Source organism: Scyliorhinus torazame, chromosome 11, assembly GCF_047496885.1.
Source record: "Scyliorhinus torazame isolate Kashiwa2021f chromosome 11, sScyTor2.1, whole genome shotgun sequence".
NCBI lineage: Eukaryota > Metazoa > Chordata > Chondrichthyes > Carcharhiniformes > Scyliorhinidae > Scyliorhinus > Scyliorhinus torazame.
The window spans coordinates 113,408,730-113,429,141 of NC_092717.1; the positions used below are offsets into that span (position 1 = coordinate 113,408,730).

A 20,412-nucleotide genomic window follows, 5' to 3' on the forward strand; every position below is an offset into this window, starting at 1 on the left:
AAATCCAAGTCATTGGTGTTGGCTAATAGCAGTGGTCCCACATTGAGTCCTGGGGCAAACTCAGTACTTCTTTCCCAAAACTTTGATTTATATAGACACACATATATACAGCTTTGTTTATTATTATAGCAAAGGCCTTTTGAAGACTAACTACACCATGTCATAAAACAAAGGAAAGGAAATGAAGAAAGGAGGAAGGAAAAGAAACTTGCATTTCATGTCAAAACATCCCAGGGCGCTTTACAACCAATGAAGAAGTACTTTTTCTTTTAGTATAGTTACTATTTTAATATACAGTTTACCATGAATTGAGTCATTCATCACTTTCTCAAATAAACCACAGAGGCTGGTCTGACCAAATCATCCCTTTTTAAAATTGTCAACAAAATTAAGAGAAATTACGAGGGGCATGGACAGAGTGGATAGTCAGAAGCTTTTTCCAAGGGTGGAAGAATCAATTACTAGGGGACATAGGTTTAAGGTGCAAGAGGCAAAGTTTAGAGGATATGTGCAAGGGAAGCCTTTTTGTTTACATAGAGGGTAGTGGGTGCCTGGATCTCACTGTCGGAGGTGGTGGTGGAAGCAGGCACGATAGTGACATTTAAGGGGTGTCTTGACAAATACATGAATAGGATGGGAACAGAGGGATATGGACCCCGGAAATGTAGACGGTTTTAGGTTAGATGGGCAGCATGGTCGGAGCAGGCTTGAAGGGCCGAAGGGTCTGTTTCTCTACTGTACTTTTCTTTGTTCTAAAGCGATGCTAGATACCGTGTTCTAATTGATGGCTGCTTGTTCATACATAACAATGCCAACATTTTGGAAGCAATGCATAGTCTGTAAACCACTCTGAAGTATGAAAAAACAACAAAACCATCATTTAGTCATTTGAAATTGGGAACTGTTGCAAAATTGCAAGAAGTTGTTTCACTTCATCTCTTTGATTTTTGGGGTCTCCTTGAGCCTGGTCACACACCATTTCATTCCTGATTATGGTTCTAAACATCTACCAATCATCTGTAACTAAGCATTTGGCAAGTGCTAACCTGAAAATAAAGTATTTATTCATTTTCCTTTATTTGCAGAGAAGGCACAAAGGCTGGAATTAATAGGTTCGATTAGGAATTCACATGATTGTCATTTGGAGAAATCAGACAGACTGTACGACCCTGTATCACAGAGCGATGAAGCATCAGCAATGTTATTAACTAGGATAACAAGTGCAAAATGTAAGTGGAGGCAAATCGTGATGCTCTGTTTGACAAATACTGGATAACCTAAGAGCAATTATTTAATAGAATAGCAATAGAACATTTCCAGTTTTCTAGAATGAGAATAAAGACTTGGTGGACGTTTCCAAAAAAGCCTTCTTTACAAGGTGAACCAACCCTTTCTCTGCATAGATTTGCTGGTTACAAAGCATTGATTCTTGCATACATCTCAGTCGCTGCAACGAGGACAAAGCAATAACAATAGCTTTGACAAAGGGTCATCTGGACCCGAAACGTTAGCTTTTTTCTCTCCCTACAGATGCTGCCAGACCTGCTGAGATTTTCCAGCATTTTCTCTTTGGAAGCAATAACAATACTTACGTAGGGCCAAATATATGGTTCTATGTTATGAAACGTTTGCCAAAAACGTAGTTTAATTCATTTTTTTAAAAAGTATTTTTATTGACATTTTTAATTACATAGAATTTCACTATGTCCAATATTTACAATTTACACAGTTCACATACAACCTTTGCTGATGTATCTTCTCTCCCCCCTCCTTCTCCTCTGCCGACCCCTCCTTGGTATCCCCTTCTTCCACTCTGGATGTTCTATCATGGAGCTCCTGTTCTCTCCCCCCACCCCCGCCCTTCTTCTGTGATTTTTGTTGCAGGCCTTGTGGGTTCAGGGGGGTGGCTTCCTGCCCCCCCCCCCACCCCCTTGCTCTATTCTGCTTCCAATGGTTCCCCCAAGTTTCTTCCTCATTTCCTCTCCCCTTCCCCTTTTGTACCTCTTGGTGTTGTGTGTTTTTGTCTGCTCTCCCCTGTCGCTGTTGACCCTGAACAGGTCTTGAAACAGGCCGACGAATTGCCCCAGGGCTTTGAGGAAGCCTTCTTCCGACCCTTGAATGGTGTACTTGATCTTCTCCAGATGGAGAAATTCCGCCAGATCAGCAAGCCAGTCTGCAGCTGTGGGTGGTGGTGCCGATTGCAAGCTGAGCAGGATTCTCCGGCGTGCAGGGAAGTGAAAGCAAGGGCTTCAGCCTTCTTCCCCATGTGTAGCTCGGGCTGTCTGATACACCAAAGATTGCACTCTCGGGCACGGCTTCACCCTCACGGGCACAGTTTCACCCTCACCCCCACAACCTTGACATAGGCTGTCCAGAACCAGGCTGTCCAGAACCCAACAACCCAGAACACGTGGGTGCGGTTGCTCGGGCTTCCCTGCCACCGTTCACATTTATCTTCCACCTTCAGGAAGAACCTGTTTATTCGGGTTCTGGTTAGGTACGCTCTGTGCACTATAAACTGCATGAGGCTGAGCCTTGCGCAGGAGGAGGTGGAGTTGGCCCTACAGAGTGCATCACTCCAGAGTCCCCAGCCCACTTCCATCCCCAGTTTGTGCCCCCATGGTCATCTGGCTTTGTCTAGTGGTAGTCTCGCCCTGTCCAGTAGCTGTCCATAGATGTTTCCACATTTCCCCCCTTCCTTAATGTCCGTGTTTATCAGGTCCTCTAATGGTGGGTCTCTTGGGGCCCTGGGGTATTGTACCGTCTCCTTGTGGAGAAAGGTGCCCAAGTTCCTGTCCTGTTGGCAGTTCCAAGTCTTCCGTCAGCTCGCTCAGTGTCGCTAGTCTGGCTCCTATGTAAAAGTCCCTAACAGTTAGCGTCCCCCCCATCCTGTCTCCATTTTTTGAAAGTGGTGTTAAGCATGGCTGGTAGGAGTTTGTGGTTTCCGCAGACGGGGGCCATCTCGGTCAGACCGAAATGTTGCCTCATCTGGCTCCATGCCTTTAGTATGGCTACCACCACTGGGCAGGATGTGCATTTTGTTGGGTTGGGGGGGGGGGGGGGGGGGGGGGGGGGGGGGATGGTGAGGGCCCTTGCAACAAGACTCCTCCAGCCTGACCCATTCCACGGTGGGTTCACGTATCCATCCCCTCACTCTCTCCGCCGTTGCTGCCTAGTGGCAGGACTGTAGATTCAGTCGTGCCAGACCGTCCATAACCTTTCTCCTTTGCAGTGTTGATTTGTGGATTCTTGGATTTTTACCCCCCCCCCCCCCCCCACACATACACACAAAACGCCATGATCATTTTATCTATGCTATGGAAGATCGGCATAGATCTGAACAGGAAGAGGAACCTCGGTAGTACGTTCATTTTGATTGTCTGCACCTGATTGTCTGCACCTTCCCAGTCAGGGAGAGCAGGAGCGTGTCCCATCTCCGTAGGTCCTTTTTATCTTCCTCCGCCAGGCTGGTCAGCTTTCAATTGTGGATCCAAGTCCAGTCCTGGGCTATCTGGATCCCCAGGTAGAGGAATTTGTTTTCGGCTAGTTTGAATGGGAGTCCCTCCAGCTCTATCCCTCCCCTGTCTGGGTTCACCGGGAATGCCTCGCCCTTGCCCAGGTTAAGTTTGTAACCCGAGAAGGTTCAGATCTCTTTCAGGAGCTGCATGATTTTTCTCAAGCATTCCTGTGGAACAGGTTCATCCACATTATTACGTTCATCAGCCGCCTGATGTTCGCAGTTAGCTGCCTACCCTTGACAAAGCCAGTCTGGTCCTCTGCGACCACCTCTGCACGCAGTTCTCTAGTCTCCTGGCCAACACTTTTGCGAATATCTTCGTGTCTACATTAAGCAGCCAGCCCTTTCTTACCAGCAGTTGGTCCTTCTCCCTCAGGTTTGTCTCCTGCAGGAAGATTATGTTGGCCTTCGGGCTTCTTAGGTGGGCGAAGACTCTGGATCTTTTAAGCAGGCTGTTACGTCCCCTTACATTCCAGGTAACTGTCCTGATGGGGGATTTCTGTCCCCCTATTCCTGCGGAATCAATCATACTTACCTGGTAGACGTGCCCCTGCACTCCTGGATTTCCCTTTATTAGGGAGCTATCAAAAATGGCTGCGGTCACCATTCTCACCATGTGGTCGGGCCCCTGCGCTCCGGGGTTTCCCTTTGTCCAAGGGGCACCCAACCTGACCGCCAACTGGGTGTACGCCACATGGTGAGCCCGTGCACTCCAGTCTCACTTTGCCCAGGGACCCTCCAAAGTGGCTGCTGGTGGTGCCATCTTGTTTCCTCAGCCTGCTCCCTGTCTGCTAAAGCCAATCTGAGTGCCAACTCTTTCCCCCCCCCCCCCCCCCGTCCTATTTCCTACGTATTCTTTGTTTCCCCCTGCCTCCCATCCCTCCTTCCCCTCCCTGACCCTGTTGATGGTTGAGTGACCAGGGCCTCCTCGCCTCGTGGGTCTACAGGTTCATGGCCATTTCCGCTACTTCTGCCCTCTCATCAACCTCTTGTGCTCCCATTCACTGGCATTTTTCCTCCTGTTGTTCCTTTTCCTCCGTTGGGGTTTCTCGTGCCAAATTAGTCTAAAAGTGTCTTATTTGGTTCTGGTTGGGAGGAGAGCCAGCTCAGCATATTACCGTCACCGGAAGTCCTCCAACATAGTTTAATTCTGATCTAAATAGGTATTTCTGAATCCACTCAGCTTGTCAGACCTTGCACTGCACATTACTGCTGGAGATTAGCCTTTTTAAAATATTTGCAAACCATAAACGTGGCAGGAAGCTTAACAAGAAAGCACGGATTCAAAATCCTGGGTCAGAAGAATTGGAGGAACATCATGTGAACTATTCTGGATGTCATGCTCAAATATATTATGTACTTTCAGACAATACTTTAAAATTTTGAACACAGTAAAATTAAAATGACCAATGCAAATCATGTGACGTTTAGCATTCCCAGCCGGACAGTCCAGAGTCTCAAGTAAATACTTAATTAAATAGGAAATTCACAGCCATCCAGGAATTTCACATACCCCTTTCTTGAAGGATGAACTGTCAATTAAATTTAAAATAACTATAGTATTCCAGCTGATTTGTCTTTCTGTTTCACCATGGACAAATAAATATGGAAACTCAATTTGCATTAATGAACATGAAATAGATACCATTGACCTTTATTGTACTATGGTGGCCCCTCATTAAAACTGGACAGGATGTGAGCGGGTGGTGAAGATGAAGGAGAAGTGGGACGGGGAGCTGGGAGGGGAGATAAACTGGGGCGTATGGAGTGAGGCGACCTCCACTTGTGCACAAGGATGAGCCTGATACAGTTCAAGGTTGTACACAGGGTACATATGACTCGGGCAAGAATGAGTGGGCTCTTTCAGGGGGTGGCAGAGGAGTGTGAGAAGTATAGGTGGGACCAGCGAATCACACACACGTTCTGGAGTTGCAAAAAGTTGGAGAGATTCTGGGTGGGAGTATTTGCAGCGCTAGCAAGGATAGTGGGGGAGGAGGTTAGGCCGGACCCTTTGCTGGCGATATTTGGGTATCGGAGAAGCCAGAGTGACGGAGGGGAGGAAGACCGATGGTGTGGCCTTCGCCCCTCTGATTGCCCGGCGACGAATTTTATTGGAGTGGTGGTCAGCAACACCACCGGGGTTGTGGCCTGGCTGGGGGACTTATACGACTTTCTTCGTCTGGAAAAGATTAAATACGAGTCTTGGGTGCAGCAGAGGGTTTTGATGCGAGGTGGGGGATGTTCGTGATCGTCTTTGAGGAGTTGTTCGTTGCGGGGGGGGGTGGGGTGAAAATTTGTACAAAATGTGTAGTTGTTTGCTGGGAAGCTTGTTTCCTGAATTGTTATGTGTTGTAACTTTCCATATAAGATTGTAATAAAATAATTTTAATTTAAAAACCTGACAGGATGAATTTCAAAGTGTCAAACAACACAGGATGTGGAAATCAACACACTGCCATTCTTTGGATAAAGAACTTTGAACTTGCACAAGTCACATGGTTTTTTGTCTGCTTTTTGTCATGATATCCACATCAACATATCATGGTGCAATCACACACCACACACCAACCAACACACACATAACATCGCAGCCAATCACCAGTGAGAGCACACGCACTATAAAACAGGGAACACCACAGTTCCCGCTCATTCCACCAGGAGATAGCTCAGAGCACAGAGCTCACAGCGTGCCACTCAGACATAGACCATGTGCTGAGTGCCTCACTAAGATAGTGATAGGGATGGGTCCACAGGTTAGCTGGTGAAGCACGTACCCAAGCCAATAGTTAGTTGTTACCGTTGATTAGACAATAAAACAGAGTTGTACCATCTACAGCCGTGTTGGATCATTTGTGCATCAGAACACCCAACATGACACTTTTAAAACAGTAAAAGCAGAGGCAGAGTTCCATCGAAATCTATCAGACAACCATCATTCTAGCTACACATCAACTAGGCAGCCAAGACAGCAATATCTTAAAGTGGGAGGGAGACGCTTCCCAACCTGTTCCAATTTAGTTCACCTTAAATTTAACCCAACCTTCTGGAAATTCAAATACAAGGAGCCTTGCAGCTTACTGAGAATTCTCCGTTTACAAGATCTTCCACAAAAAACTCACCTAAGAAATGAAGGCCTGCCATGGAAACAAAACCGAGACTTTGTAATCGTATCTTTTTTTTTCTTCACCTGTATCTAAATTTTGTGCAAGCGATGGTGTGCGCGCGAGTTGAGTGAGACATCATTTTTTTAAATCTCCTGGGGAAGTGTGGGATAATGAATAATCCTATTTATTTTAAAACTCTCAAAAAATTGAATCATTTGTTGGAATCATTTAAATTGGGGCAATCACTCAGTTGAGAAAATATACACACCTCATAAAACACACTGGTCATGGACAGCAAGGAACACAGTGGTTAGCACTGCTGCCTCACAGCTCCAAGGACCCAGGTTCAATTCTGGCCTCGGGTGACTGTCTATATGGAATTTGCACTTTCTCCCCGTGTCTGCGTGGGTTTCCTCCCGTTTCCTCCCACAGTCCAAAGATGTGGATTGGTGAATTAGGTGGATTGGCCATGTTAAATTGCCCCTTAGGTGTCCAAGGGCCGGTGCAGACTCAATGGGCCGAATGGCTTCCTTCTGCACTGTAAATTCTATGAACAGGTGCACAGCACTTTAAGCATACGGAGGCATTGTCCCCGTTGATGACATAATTAGGTCGCCGCCATGAAAGGTCAGGAATCCCATTGCCATACATTTAAATATAATTAACAGGCTTCCCTGTTGTATTATCCCTCCACGTTCGTGCTGGAAAATTTGGCAGGAAAAGCCGGCAAAGGAACTGGAGACAATGTTGGAGAAAAAAAGTCATAAAATTCCATCCAATGTATTTCTCACCATGAAGTAGCTTCATTAATTCAATAAACTGAAATAAGAGGGTTGTTTGAATCGAGCCTAAGGAATTTGAAAACTCCGAAATACAATTATAGTCTCTGAATTTCTGAAAGAGATAGGTCAATATTAAGAGCCAAAATATGCAACGCCTAGGGTTTTCTGGATTTAACATTCTTGCAAATCCCCAAGATGCAATCTTAAATAATGAGATCCTTGTGTAGGCATTTTCATTTTTCAGAAAGTAAACAATCAATTCAGTTTTCCTGGGACTTGCATTACTTTCTACTCGGTATTATTGGTTTTACTCACTATTCTAGTCGCACCAGGCTATGTACCCAAGATGAGAGGGTAGTCTACCTCCAGGCTCGGCTACTAATATTACTTGAGCTCATCACTCAGTAGTAGACAAGGGCACATGATAAATTTTGCTTCCATTTTCTCTGCTTCCTTATGAAGGCATGCTGCTATTTTGTAGGACTTCTCATTTTTTGATTCTATACTGCATGTGGGGAACCTCACTCACTGGCAGCACATAATAGAAACGGAACTGTGCAGGAAAATTGCATGCAACACAATTTTAGTTCTACAACACAAAACCAGAAAATGTCAGGTGCCAGCTTGACAATACCATAGACTTTAAATCATAACCTTGTGAAGTCAAGTCCTTGAGCACAACAGCTATGCAAGCAAAGACATGTTGAACGAATTGAATGTTAAACTGTAAGTATTGATCGTACCACTTAAAGTGACTTTCATGTGAGTCTCTATTTGTCTCACCCTGATGGATTAGAAGATCTCAAAGCATTAATCAAAGGGTAAAGAGTTCTCCCAGTAACTTGGCCAGCATTTCTTATCCATTTCTAAAATCAGATTAACTCAGGGCTGTTCAAACCTTAGGGTGCAAAGTGTGGTAGCGAACAGGAACTGCCGCGAGCTTCCCGGCGCTCGGCCCAGCGAGGCCGGCAACGCTTTTCAACATCTACTTAACGAGGCCCCACGGGCTTCTCACCGCAAACGAAGCTTGCCAGGAACACGCTTCCCCCCCCCCCACCCACAAACAAGGTTGAGCAATACTTAACAGCACTTGCACAGCCATTCCCAGTCAGCTTGCAGCCATAGCACCGAGAAGACTGGCCCCAAGATTCGACGATGCGGACCTGGCGAGGCTCCTAGATCGGTCAAGGCCAGGAGGGTTGAGCACAACCAGTATGATGCCTCTGTCACTTTCTTCCGCTATGCGGGCCCACCTCCAAACCCATGGCCCATCTCTCCAGGCATCTCTCCCTCCCGGTAGCACTTAATCTACCCTCCTACCCTGGACATGTTCCCGGAGTGTGTCCCATTCCCTGGGTGTTCGGATGTTGGTTGCTGCATGGGTGGCGTGGCCTCCCGCAGTGTTCAAGCACAGTCTCCATGCATCAAAATGCAATTGGGATGCCAGGCAATGACTCCTACATGCTACAAGCCTGCCCACTTGGGTTGTATGAAGTGCTCACTTAACAAAGATTGCCAATTCCCCATTAGCAATAGCCAGAGGCCTCGGCAGTCTGTGGGGGTTATGGGTGGTCAGTGGGGCAGACAGGCATAGGTTAGGGTTGCCCCCAGAATGGGTACACATGATCCAGGGGTTGGCATGCTGGTGCCACGCGCCATTTCCCCCCCCCTCCCCCGCAGCCAAGGGTTCCCTACCTCCCTACCAAGCACTGGGACAGTGAGCCCAGTGTCCCAAGGCTCTTTGCCTGTGAGCAAAGATGGCTACTCACTTCCTCGGCTCCCCGCAGAAGCCCTGCCACCAGGTTCAAGTTTTTTCAAAAGGAACACTATTCGGCACCAACTTATTGGGGAAGCCGATGCATCATGGGGAGGCCGTTGGATATGGGGTCGCTCCCATTAATTGCATGGAAATAGGACTTGGGTGATGATAACTGGTTTCTCGCCATGCTACGGCGAGATCTCAATTTCACCTAGGGGAGCAGGCCTGTTGCATCGCAAACTATTTGGCACCTGCCTTGGCTCTCATGTTCAGCCTCTCCCAATATTCACTGGCATCTTCCTGGGTCAATTAGGAAGTACCATTCAGCATTATGTCATTATAAACTTTTAAATGAATGTTTCCATTAACTCGTATTCATCGCAGTATCTCATCAATGCCAATAAAACTGTATCTTGAGTCTATTGTGCGGCACTTTTCAAAATCTTTTAAAACTACAAATAAACAATATTAACCAAGCATTTTGAAAGGACAGTCTCACACTACTTATGTTTGATGTTAATCCTTAATCTAGGAGTTGCACAAGTACCCAAGTCTCTTCAAACTCCTTAATTACAGAATTCCTACAGTGCAGGAGGCGCCACTCCTGAATCACAGAATTCCTACAGTGCAGGAGGCAGCCATTTGGCCCAAGTCTGCACCAACCCTCTGAAAGAACATCCCACCCAGGCTCACTCCCCTACTCTATCCCCATAATCCCTAACCTTTAGTTTATCTGGGATAATTCAAATGTTTAAATTAGCTTCCTAACCTTTCTATCCATTTAAATTTTAGCTGCCAGGAGGACAGTTCTCTATATGTGTAGCCATGCATATTGAGAATTCTTTGCTGAGCAGAGAACTGGGGTTTAAGTCATGTGGTATAAATGAGGAAGTGCCTGACTGAAATAGAAACTGCAGCTACTGGTCTGAACCAAGGACTGCAGTATAAATGAGCCATACTATTTAGTGGAGCACTATTTAGGTGTTTAACATTACTACTGCCCATTTAGAATGACCAGAAATATATTCAAATTTGTGAAGGAACATGACATGCAAACTGCAACTTCACAGGTTGGAGATAGGAGACAATCAGGAGAAAATAAAAATCAGCATTTAAAGGCACTATATTGACCTGTCCCTCAGAAAAATTGCATTGTTCACTGCAATTTTCAGTGATTCGGATGCATAGTTCTGCAGCCTTACCCCTTAAAACATATTGCCAGCTTTAAATCGGTCATTATGAAAAATGTATTGTACCCAATTCAATGTTCTAATCTACAATGTATGTTTTTTTTAAACTGGTGATAAAGCAGTGTGCAGCCAGAAAAGATAAGTAAGAAGGATAGCTATGTCATCATTCTTTGCTCAGTGGTAGCATGCTCATCTGAGTCAGACGTTGTGGGCTAAAGCCACACTCATGACTCAAGCATATTATTTGGGTTGTGAAATCAATGCAATAGTGTCCCATTGCTCGTACAGATGTAAAAGAACGCTCAACACTATTTAAAGAACGGGAGTTCATTGGATGTCCTGATGAACATTTATCCTTCAATTAACATTCTGAATGAAAAGTTTAACTTGCCAATCATCACAATACCATTCTTGGAATATTGCTTTATGCAAATTGGCTGTTGTAGTTGCCTTCAAAACAGTGATCACCATTCAAAAGTAACTCACTGGCTATATACAGTGTTTGGGAAATCCAGAGGATAGAAAAGATGCCTTCTAAATGCAATTACTTTCTTTTATTCAAATGATTGCTGATAGCACAAAATTATACCAGGGTCGCAATAAAGTAGGAAAGAGGTTATGTGTGAAAGATATCAGTTCAAAGCATGGCTGCTCCAATAATAAAAAGAATTTGAATTTCACAACAATAATTTGCATTTATATCACAGTTTTAATGTAGGCACTTCACAAAGGAAGCCGGAAATCTTTATGAGAGCTGCCGGGGTGCTCAATGGCTTGGTCAAGAGACAAAATGGGTTGCTGAAGGCGATTTAGGGAGGGAGTTCCAAAAGGAAGAGCCAAGCCATCTGAAGGTTCCAATCCCAATGTTATAGTGGATAATGGATAGGTGACCTGCCAGAGGATACAGAGGCTGGAAGAGATTGTAGAGGTAAAGTGAGTAGAGAGATGTGTAGTTTAGAATTTAAATTTAACTTGTTGGGGGTGAAAAAGGAACCAGTATGGTCGGGTAACATCTGATAGCTGAACTTGGTACCGAACAGGAAGCAAAACTCTAAATGAGGCCATGAGGTTGGCGAGTAGAACAGAGAAGAAAATAATACATTTAAAAGCAGATCGTGTTAAGTGCAAGGACATGGTAAAGATCCAAAGGAATTATATTGTTTTGTGCACAGTATTAAACGCTTTCTGAAATACTGATTTATGGTTTGGCAATTGGTACAGCAGAGTACTTTCAGGAAGGTACATTTAGAGTAACAAAGATCCCAAAGGATTTAAGAGTCCAGGTTACAAGGACTGTTTTTAAAAAAATATTCATTCATAGGATGTGGGTGTCACTGGCTACGCCAGCATTTAATAAGCATCCCCAATTGCTTTTGAGAAGTTGGTAGTGAGTTGCCTTCTTGAACCACTGCAATCCACATGGTGTAGATACACCCAGTGCTGTTAGAGAGTAAGTTCCAGGATTTTGACCCAATGACAGTATATTATCATCGTTCATTCACTAAGTCAGGATGGTGCATGACTTGGAGAGCAAACTCCAGGTAGTGGTGTTACCATGTATCTGCTGCCCTTGTCCTTCTAGATGATAACAGCCGTGGGTTTGGAAGATGCTACTCGAGGAGTCTTGATCAGTTCCTATAGATGGTATACACTGCTGCCCTGCCACTGTGCATCAGTGGTGGAGAGAGTGAATTTTTGTGGATGGGGTGCCAAACAAGCAGGCACCATCACCACCACACCATATAGATCAAACATCTGTCCAATTCAGCCTCGAGTATATTCAATTACCCAGCCTCAACTGTTGTCTGGGTTACAGAATTCCAAAGATTAACAAACTTCAGAAGAAATTCCTCTCATCTCCTTTTTCAATTGGAAATCCCTTATTCAGAAATCAGCACCCTAGTACTAGATTCCTCCAAGAGGGGAACATCCTCTCAAGCCTCTAAGTTCCTCAAATTTGTAAATGTTTCAATAAGATCACCAATCATTCTTCTAAATTTCAATGAGTACAAGCCCAATCTGCTCAACCTTTCCTCATAAGACTACCTCTTCATCCCAGAAATCAACCTAGCGAAACCCTTTAACTGCCTCCAACACAAATATATTACCCCTTAAATAAAGATCAAAACAGTGATCTTACCAACACCATGTACAATTAATTTGCTTTCCTAATTAATTTCTGTATGTTCATGGTGACATTGTGTGATTCATGTACAAGGATGCCCAGATCCCTCTTTGCTGCAACAATGCCCATCTCCATTAAAATGACATTTTGGTTTTCTATTCTTCCTGTCAAAGTGGGTATCCTCATATTTTTTCCACATTATTCTCCATCTATCCAATTCTTGTCCACTCACTTAACCAATCTATTTCCCACCTATTTTTGTATTGTCAGCAAATTTGACTATGAAGATAGATGGGAAGGGAAATTGTGACGAGGACACAAATAGTAACTAGCCAATTGTTTGGCAGATGGAGAATAATGTAGTAAAATGTGAGGTTACCCACTTTGATTGGAAGTATTATGTAAATTGAGAGAACTACAGAATATGGTTGTACAGTGGGATCCGGTGTGAAAAAGCAAAGCTTAAGGGTAGCATGGTGGCGGAGTGGTTAGCATTGCTGTCTCATGGCGCCGAGGTCCCAGGCTCGATCCCAGCTCTGGGTCACGGTCCATGTGGAGTTTGCAATCGCGTGTTTGCGTGGGTTTCGCCCTCACAACCCAAAGATGTGCAGGCGAGATGGATTGGCCACGCTAAATTGCCCCTTAATTGGAAAAAATGAATTGGGTGCACTAAATTTATATAAAAATAAATAAAGAAATAAAACAAAGTTTACCATGCAGGTTCAGCAAGTAAATTAGGAAGGTAAATGGAATGTTGGCCTTCATTGCAAGGGGATGAAATATAAATGTAGGGATGTTTTGCTTCAACTGTATAAGGCATCACCTAAACCACACCGAGTATAGCATGCAGTGTTTTGGTCTCCTTACTCAATTAAGTAGGAACGCACATGCATTGAAAGCAATTCAGGGGGGATTCACTAGGATGATTCTGGGGATTAAGGGGATTGTTTTATGAGGAAAGATTGGGCAAATTGGATTTATACTTAATGGAACGAGAGGCGATCTAAATGTAAGATTCTGAAGAGACATGACTAGGTTGGTGTTGAGAGGATATTTTCCCTCATGTGGCAACATAGAACTCGGGGGCATCACTTCAGAAAAAGGGCTCACTCATTTAAGATTGAGATGAGAGGGAATTTCTTTTCTCCAAAAGGTCATAAATCTTTGGGATTCTCTACCCCAAAAGGTTCTGAAAGTTGGGGAGATTGAATACATTCAAGGCTGAGGAAGACAAGATTTTTAAAATATAGGAATATCATGGGTTATAGGATCAGGCAGCAAAGTGGAGCTGAGGCCAATATCAGATCAGCCATGATCTTATTGATGGTGAAGTAGGCTCATGGGTCGGATGACATACTTCTGCTCCTACATTTTTATATTCAATCCCAATCCTGTTCTCACTTGATGCATACTTGTTGGCAGATCCAATAGGGATCATTAGGTTGCAATCAGAAATGGGAAACTGGATTATAAGCCTCTCTCTGGCACCCTGACTGCTAGTTATCAGATAACAACACAGACCAGCCATCAGGTACCAAAATCAAGCCTGACTAAATCTGGTGCAGTTAATAAAACAGTCTCTCAGAACCTCTAATGCATGTGTTAAACAACAGCTAACAACTCCAAAATCAAAGTTCTGTTTCATCAGCTAAGTAATCACTAGGTAAGGTAATCCAAACTATGTTGTTAATTTATTTCCTATGCACAGGCCCATTGTTCGTCATTCTTTCCTTTAATCACCACTAATCTGATTCTTTCAGTTAGGAGCAATATCAGACAATAATCTCATTTTTAAATGTAAATCTAATTTTCCTACCTTTAAATGCAAAGGAAAATCTAGTTCAGTATTTGAACCTTCACAAAAGGTTGCAGGTTAATGCTCCCCTCCCACAATGATATTAAAACAGAATATTTACTTTCGTGTCACATTTGGTCACAAGATGAGCCACCCGCCTCATATTTGTGCCATCACTAAGACCAGCTATTTCCACTTCCATGATATCACTTGCTCGGTCTCAGCTCATGTGCTGCGGAAAGCCTCATCCATGCCTTCATTAACTCTAGACTTGACTCTGTCAACACACTCCAGGCCGATCTAACCTGTGAAGCAACATCTTGATTTTCAAATTCTCATCAAATTGGTTTTCAAATCCCTCCATGGGTTGCCACTCGCTATCTCTGTAATCTCCTCAGTTTGCAGCTCTATCACAACCCTCAACCCGCTAAGATATCTGCACCCTTCTAATTTGGTCCTTTGTGCATTCCCAATCACAATTGCTCCACCATAGGTGGCTGTGCTTTTCACTGCTTAGGCACCAGGCTCCGGAATTCCCTCACTACATCTTTCCAACTTGCTTTCCTCCTTGAAGACACTTTGTCATCCCCTTTGACCAAGCTTTTGCTCATCTGACCTAATCTCTCCTATGTGGTTGGATGTCATACTTTGTTTTGTAATGCTCCCGAGAAATACCTTGGGCATATTATGTCAAAGGCTCGACATAAATGGAAGAAACCTGGAATGGTGAGGGAAACCAGGGGCGGGATTCTCTGCCAGCGGGATTCTCCGTTTTGCCGTCGCCCGGGGGTTTCCCGAAGGCGTGGGGCTGTCCCACAATGGGAAACCCCATTGACCGGCTGACTTAATGGAGAATCCCGCCGACGGGTCGAGGCAGAATTGTGGTGTGGCGGGGCAGAGAATCCAGCCCCAGATCAATCGAAGAAATAAAAATAAATGGATGGAAATAATAATGGGGTGAAGGTGGAGGAGAGAGTTCACAGTCTGAAGTTGTTGAACTCAACGTCAAGTCCGGAAAGCTGTAACGTGCCTAATTGGAAGATGAGGTGCTGTTCCTCAGTTTGTGCTGGGCTTCACTGGAACATCGCAGCAGGCCAAGGATAGACATATGGATGTGAGCGCAGTACGGTGAGTTGAAATGGCAAGTGACAGGAAGGTCTGGGTCCTGATTTGTGGACAGACCGGAAACGGTTTGAAAAGCAGTCACCCAGTCTGCATTTAGTCTCTCCAATGTCGAGTTGACCTCATTGGGAGCAGCAAATTCAATGGAACAGATTGAAGGAGGTGCACTTGAAGTGCTGCCTCACTTGAAAAGTGTGTCACCTGGGATGGTGAGCAGGGAGGAGGTAAAGAGTCTGCGATTGCATGTGAAGGTGCCGTGGGAAGAGGGTGAGGTGCTGGGGGTGATGGAGGTAATGGAGGACTGGACCAGGGTATCTCGAGGGAACAATCCCTGTGAAATGCTGACGGAGGAGGGTGAGGGGAAGGTGTGTTTGGTAGTGGAATCATGCTGGAGTTTGCAGAGGATGATTCTTTGAATGGGAAGGCTGGTGGGGTGAAAAGTGAGGAAAAGGAGGACTGGACTCTATTCTGGTACCTGGAGGGAGGGGAGTGGGTGAGAGCAAGGGTGTGGGAGATGGATCGGACACGGTTGAGACACCTTTCGACCACAGCTGGTAGGAAACCACAATTAAGGAAGAATGAAGACATGTCAGCAGCATGGTTTTGGAAAGTGGCATCTTTGGAACAGATGAGGGTAGGGCTGTTGTCTGGTGTGCTCTGCAAAAGAACGGAGACAAAAGAACTGGGAGATTGGGCTGGAGTCCTTACAAGATGTGGGATGTGAAGAGCTGTTGTCAAGGTAGCTGTGGGAGTCAGTGGGTTTGTTATGGATTTTTTAAAAAAAAAGAGTGCCTAATTTTTTTTTCTAATTAAAGGGCAATTTAGCGTGGTCAATCCACCTACCCTGCACATCTTTGGGTTATGGGGGTGAGACCCACACAGACACGGGAAGAATGTGCAAACTCCACACTGACAGTAACCCAGGACTGGGATCGAACCCAGATCCTCAGCACTGTGAGGCAGCAGGGCTAACCACTGCGCCACCATGCCACCCTTGTGTAATGGATATTAGTGGTCAGTCTATCCCCAAAAATTGAAATAGAATGGTCAAGAAGGGAAGAGTCGGAGATGGACCATGTGAAGGTGATGGAGGGGTGGAAATTGGAAGCAAAATTAATACATTTTTCTAGGTCCAGACAGGAACATGAAGCGGCACCAAACAGTCATCAATGAACCGATAAAAGAGTTGTGGATGGGGCTGGAGTAGGACTGGACAAGGAATGTATAACATACCCCATAAAGAGACAGGCAAAACTGGGATCCATGCGGGTACCCATGTCCATACCTTTGGTTTGGAGTAATTGAGACATGTTAAAGTTAAATTGTTTAGTGAGAGGATAAGTTCAGCCAGATGGAGGAGAGTGGTGGTGGATGGAGATTGTTCAGGCCTCTGTTCGAGGAAGATGTGGACAGCCCTCAGACCATCCTGGTGGGGAATAGAGGGATTGGACATTCATGATAAAGAGGTGGCTGTTGGGGCCAGGGAACTTGGAAATTATTGATATGACTGATAGGAGCAATCACGAATATAGGTGGGAAGGGACTGGACAAGAGAGAGTAAGGAGCCAAGATAGGAAGAAATGAGTTTGGTGGAGTAGGAACAGACTGACATGATATGGGCATACAGGGACAGTCCTGTTTATGGATTTTGAGGAGGATGTAGAAGCGGGCTGTCTGGGGTTGGGAGATTATGAGGTCAGAAGCTGTGGAAGGAAGATTTCTGTGAGGTCAATGACTTGATGCTTGGTGGTGGCGTCACGGACCACGGGGAGGTAGAAAGTGTCAGGGAGTTGCCATTCAGCCTCTGCAAGGTAGAGGTCACAGACCTCATAGAGGTGCAGAGCACACCAGACAACAGCTCCACCCTTATTGGTAGATTTGATCCAAGTGAGCAGAGTGCAACCAGTTCATAAGGCGACAGATTACAGTGGGTGAGAGGAGCAGCAAAATTATGATCAATGTCACGCCGACAGTTCTGAATGAAAAGATCAAGAGCAGGTAAGGGGGCTGGAGGGAGGGGTCCAAGTGGAGGGAGAAAAGGGGTGGGTAAAATAATCTGTTGAACAGGGTGGGGGTGGGGAACCCAGGTGGGGTTGGGGACACCTACCCAAAGAAGCAAGCACGGAGACGAAGGCAGAGGAAGCAAAGTTCAGCACTGTGTTGAGCCTGAAATTCATTGAGGTGGGGGCAAAAGGGTATGAAGCCGAGTCCTTTGCTCAGTAGTAGTTGCTGTTAGTAGTTCATAGAATTAAAGTGCAGAGGGAACCATTCGACCCACCGAGTCTGTAGTAGTTATGTTAAGTGGCTGATGGAATACAATGTAGAAAAGTGTGAGGTAGGGCACTTCGGTAGGAAAAAGAGGCATAGACTATTTTCTAAATAGGAAAAGGCTTCGGAAATCAGAAGCACAAAGGGGCTGAGGAGCCCTAATTCAGGATTCTCAAGATTAACATGCAAGTTCAGTTGACAGTTCGGAAGGCAAATGCAATGTTTGCATTCATGTCGAGGGGGACAGAATACAAGAGCAGGGATGTACTGTTGAGGCTGTACAAGGCTCTGGTCAGACCCCATTTGGAATATTGTGAGCAGTTTTGGACCCCGTATCCAAGGAAGGGTGTGCTGGCCTTGGAAAGGGTCCAGAGGAGGTTCACAAGAATAATCCCCAGAATGAAGGACTTGTCATAAGAGGAGCGGTTGAAGACTCTGGGTCTGTACTCAATGGAGTTTAGATGGATGGGGGGGGGGGGGGTTGAATTTCCTATTACAGAATACGGAGAGGCCCAGATAGAGTGGATGTGGAGAGGATTGTTTCCACTAGTAGCAGAAACTAGAACCTGATAGCACAGCCTCAGACTTAAGGGACAATTCCTTAAAACAGATACGAGTAGGACTTTGTTCAGCCACAGGGTGGTGAATATGTGGAACTCATTGCTGCAGAAAGCTGTGGAGGCCAAGTCACCAAGTGCCTTTAAGACCGAGATAGAGAAGTTCTTGATTAATAAAGGGATAAGGAGTTATGAGGAGAAGGCATGAAAAACAATCAGCCATGATTGAATGACAGAGCAGACTTGATGGGTCGAATGGCCTAATTCTGCTATGTCTTATGGTTAATCAATCTTTTTGTGTGGATATTTTTGGGCTCAAATATTCACACTCCGCATTTTCACCAAGAGTTCTTCAAGTGAATTGGAATAGTTGCCGATCTGCCATGAACAGTGTCATCACCACCCCCCCCTCAAAAAAATGAAATCTACACTGCTGTATTCTCAGATTCAGGTAGTTGAAACATTGACAAGAATAGATGTTTGAGCAGCAGGCTTTCGAAATAAAGTAAAAATGTCGGCAAGTATGCAAATAGTTAACAATAAAAGGGCAACATTTACGTGGGCAATACTTTTAACATTTGATGGGTAAATATAGACGAGCCTGGTGAAATCTTTTAGAAATGCATAAAGGCGATTTAGTGTAAAGAACAATCAAGAAAATATTTCTACGATAGATGCCCTTTGGCTGCTGATCTTACATTTGTCAACTTTTGAAACGTATGCAACCGTTTGTGAAAAACATATACGGACTGATTCATTTGCCTACCTTGCTTAACAGTAGAATATTTTAAATAGATTGCGACAGCTGAAATTGTGGATCTGCATTCATGTGACATTCAATTTGGAATACTCTCTGGAGAGCAGGAATTTCGGAAATGCACTTAACTGATTAAAGTCATTACTGCGTGGACTTTACTTTCTTCCAAATTAAGGGAACATCCAGTTAAGATCAGGTGTTAGAGAGAGTCTTTGATCTGAACATGCTTTTTCGGTCTCAGCTGTCAGTTTTAGACCATTTGCCCTGCTGTGCACTGTCCAACTCCTCGGTTCAGCTGCTCATCGCCACCACCCGCGCGCCTTCCGAATCCGCCCTCGAGTCGGGATTTCAAATTCCACGTGACTGAACTGCAACCGGCCGCGCGCTCCTGCCCCCTCCCCGGGGGCGCGCGCTCCTCCCCTCGGGGCCGCGCGCGCTCCTCCCCTCGGGGCCGCGCGCGCTCCAACCCCCATCCCCTTCTTCCCCGGCCGCGCGCTTCAGCCCCGGTCGCTGATATGTTGCTGCGCTTTATTAATTCCCAGTTCAAGATTTTCAGCGTCGTCAAACGGAATAATGTCTGTTACAACCCGGCAGTGTAACCTGCACGACAGACAAGAGGAAGAAGAATGTTTCGGACGGTTTTCTGCAAACGACTCCCTCGAGCTGTACATGCCAGTGTCATTATAAATGAATTACTGCGGTCTGTCAGGGCGGAGAACTTGCGCTCCAGTGACACCGACGAGGCCTCTGCAAACAATCCAAACTACATCACAAACTTTTCGTTTCGCACAAACTTTAAACTTACATTTTGCAGTTCACCGACAAATCGCCCCGATGCAGTGTCAGGCTTGTGTAAGGAAGTGATCTTTATGACCTTTGGTACGATCCGAGAGTCCACTCGTCCCAGGTCCTCTGAGAATTTTTGCTTCTTTCCTTTTTCCCGAACTGCTAACTGAAGTCTCTGACGTGCCGGAACTCTTGGCTCCTGTCCATTGACTGTCAGGACAGGAATATGAGCACAACTTAGCCCAGTTGTGGATAAAGTAATTTTTGTTTTACCAACCTGGACGCAACCTTTAATGCTAGATTAAGCTCCGGCTTTATGCTGGCGTTTCATCTTCTGAGTGGCTCATTTAGCAATGATTCAGTGGGGTGCAGCCCCTGCTGGTAGCTTCAGCTCATTTAAAGATTAATTGGTGTCCAGAAGCAAAATACTGCTGAAGCTGGAAATCGGAAATAAAAACAGAAAATGCTGGAAATACTCCGCAGGTCAGGCATTGATTTTGGAAAGAAGCGGAGTTACCATTTCAAGTTGATTACTTCCATTAGCGCTGTTGTTGACTTTTAAACCTACCCATTTTAGAACATAGAACAATACAGCGCAGTACAGGCCCTTCGGCCCACGATGTTGCACCGAAACAAAAACCATCTAACCC

General features: G+C 45.1%; 1 protein-coding gene across 5 annotated transcripts in view; it reads right to left on the bottom strand.

Annotated features, from left to right (window-relative positions):
• The window catches only part of sgk3 (serum/glucocorticoid regulated kinase family member 3), a 212,814-nt gene extending 192,750 nt beyond the window's left edge, over positions 1–20,064 (bottom strand). For 2 of the 5 annotated variants that reach the window (XM_072467639.1, XM_072467640.1), the window contains exon 1: positions 18,986–19,304. The gene's annotated coding sequence lies outside the window, so the exon portion shown is untranslated. Of the gene's footprint in view, positions 1–18,985; positions 19,305–19,781 lie in introns of those variants that run through there. The other 3 variants (XM_072467636.1, XM_072467638.1, XM_072467635.1) reach the window with 3 other exon arrangements.
• Between the last annotated feature and the right edge of the window lie 348 nt (positions 20,065–20,412).